Here is a 3,172-nt window from a genome sequence, read left to right as displayed (position 1 = left end):
TGCGTTGATCAGATAATCAATGTCAAAGATGCGATGAATGTCAGTAAATGTAGTTTTCATGTCGTTTCTATAAAATCTTCAATTTACAACAAGCAGTTCAATTACCCAGAAAATACAGTCAATTAAATAGGGGTGATTGGACAGTAGGGGGTGGATCATCGATCTTTGCATTTCTATCTCGCTGGTGGACATTTAATTTGGTTTTTCTATTAGCGCCGAAATAAAGAAAATATAAAATATATTAAACAACCCACAGATTTATTTTCTTGTCAAAAACAATTCGGGCTTGATGACAGACAGTCTTCTTGCATTTTATGATGAATTATTTTTTCATTCTTTGCACACTAGAGACAAAAAACATGCTGTTATTTTGGACAGGGTTTTTTTGGCCACTGTCTTTTCCTGTTTGCTTTCCCATCTATCTCAATGCTTTTGTTTTTAAGGGTTACAACCCCCGCGTTAGCAAAGAGCACAGGAAAGCAGAGTGATACATCACCAGTCCAAATGTGCAACTATAATCGTATTTCTTTAATGGGGGGCGTTCAGGAAAAGAAAAAAAAAAAAAAAAGAAAGAAAAAAGGAGGGGAAAAAAAAAACTTAGATAAGGAAAGCCCAAGGGATCACTCCAGTATATATTTAACCAAACTGCAATTAAACACTTGTATCAGCTTGTATCATTTAGAGCTAATGCAATAATAATGGTAAATTACAGGGCCAAAATGGCTTGTGATAGCAGCCTCCGTATTCCCAATAGTTTCCACGTCGTTGTAATTAATGCCAGGGTGAGCAGTTGGTGAAAGAAAATTTCGTGTAAGGGACATCTTGGTTTTCAAATCGAATAGAAATGGACTGCTTTGCACACACCATTGACTCTTGCATTTTTCCATCGAAACATCGATTTTACGGCCGATCTGTAAATACACGAGCAGTGGGGCCGGGCGGGGGCCGGGGCAGGGGGCCGAGGGCGCTGCGCCGGCCCAGCCGCGCCCGGGCCCGCTCCGGGAGCGCCCGCAGCAGCACGGACAAATGGAGAGGAAAAGCACCCCGGGAATTTGTTGGGTGCCTTTTCCACACTAGATTAAAGGCACAACTTTGCAGGCTGAAAGACGATTAATATTTCCTCAGCTAAGTGGGAAGCCCAGGCACGGACAAAGGCGTTAACCGCGGACGAAATTATTTCTCTCCGTTGTTTTTCTTAGAGAATATCTCTATAATATTTGTAAACACACATCTGTTTAGCCAGCCAATTAATGTTAAACCAATGTTTGGACTTAGAACACATCTGCTATAAACATGAGTAATGTGTAGCATTCGCAGTAAAAATACTGATTAGTATGAATTAATCCATCTGATATGTGTATTAAAAGGCATTTAAATATGTTGTTTTAAGAAGTTCTCATAACCCTGGATGCCATATTTAAAAACAAACATCAGTACGGAATGCTTTGCAGCCTCTTAAACAAATAATCTCGCTTTGATTTAAATAACATTTATTTTACATGACCAAACACAATAAATAACGTAATATACAAAGCTTTATAATTATTGCACATTTGTAAAATATTTTACAGTGAGTTCATACAGCCAGCAATATTTAAAGCACAAAGACTTTATTTACAGTTTCATATAATAACCAGGTCCAACGGACCTAACATAAAACGAATTTATGTTAATTTTACCAACCAGCGTCCTCATCGACCATTCAATAGACATATATCTATATTTTGGAAAAATGTAAACATTATTGCCAAAATCGTCGTATATACATCCCATACTCGTGTGATCATAACAAACGATTCCAACGATCGAAAAGGTTAAGCTGGTAAAAGAGTGCTACGTTTTGGTCTATTTTCTTTAGCATTAAATTATATTAATAAAAAATTTTAATGTAAACTCAGTGAACAACAGCTGGTATAATCAATATTTTTACATAAGTAGTCTTCCTATTCGTTCTTTACAAAATGAGAAATTTGTGGGTATAGGTGTCTTCTACCGTGCTTTAAAGTTCTCTATCCAGAAAATGTACATGTCTTGTTAGGAATCTGCTCCAGAAGCCTAGGGATGTTTCTTCTTTGCCCTTACCTACCCCCGCCCAAGGAATCTGTTCCACTGGACAAAAACCACCAACCTATGATTTATGTTCGCTGAACAAAACAGCATAGCCTTTAAACTCATTCCTGAAAGTTCATTATTAGAATATGAAAAAATCCAGTGTCTTAAAAATAGAAGTATTTCAGGACACTTAATCGAAATACATAATAAGAGGGGGTTTTAATTTTTTGTCTTTTTTTTCTTTTTTTGTTGTTAGAGTGTACGTGAGTGTGTGTGTGTGTATTCACAATCACACAGGGCCTAAACAAGCAATAGCAAGTTAGATGAGGGCTTCAACTCTTCAGAAAAATCTCATTATGTGAAGAGTGAAGTGGCTCTGTAGGGAGCATTATGGAAATATCTGGGTTTGATTTAATGAGGCTCTTCACATTGGTAGAATATCAACTTAACAGAGAAAAGTCTACCCGGGGTGTCCAAGTTACCAAAATGAAAATTGGCAATTGAGATGATAAGAAAGTGGCTTTCTTGTGCGAAATCACTTCAGGTAAGAGAGATAACATTAAATAACATACATTCTATGCACCAAGAACAATGTTTTATGTACCAAGTCTCTTATCTGTCTCTTCTAATGACTTCCCTTAGCGGGTTGTTAGTACTTGACAGCAGGTCTCTGTGCGGGGAACTTTTTTCCAATTCCACATTCAAAGGAGGTCCATCAGAGAACATGATTGGCAATTTTCGTCATAATCTGCACATTATTAGCATCAAAATTGACATGGCAGTAACACTGGTGGTTTTTGATGTGCCTTTCTTCAAGTTCAAGGAAGTCCCTCCAGTAGCAGTGGTTTGGTATAGCAGGTCTCAGTTACCCAGTGGTGGCTTTTCAGAGGCAAAGGCGCGATAGAGATGCGTGAGAAATAAATCCAAGAGCCGTTTTACCGACAGAAGAAAAAGACGTCGAGAAAAAGAATTAAATTTAGAAAAGTGTCTGGAAGGTAAATGCTTCAGGACAGCAGCCTACACCTAGAGAGATTCAAGTATTTCCCAGATAGCGTGGATTATGGTAGTTAGAAAGCGTGATCTTAAAAAAATGCCTCTCCCCATCCCGACAGTGTCACAC

This window comes from Passer montanus, unplaced genomic scaffold (assembly GCF_014805655.1).
Source record: "Passer montanus isolate IOZ18808 unplaced genomic scaffold, ASM1480565v1 scaffold1, whole genome shotgun sequence".
In the NCBI taxonomy this organism is placed as follows: Eukaryota; Metazoa; Chordata; class Aves; order Passeriformes; family Passeridae; genus Passer; species Passer montanus.
The sequence above is the reverse complement of the archived record's forward strand: the minus strand, read 5'-3'. Positions refer to the sequence as shown.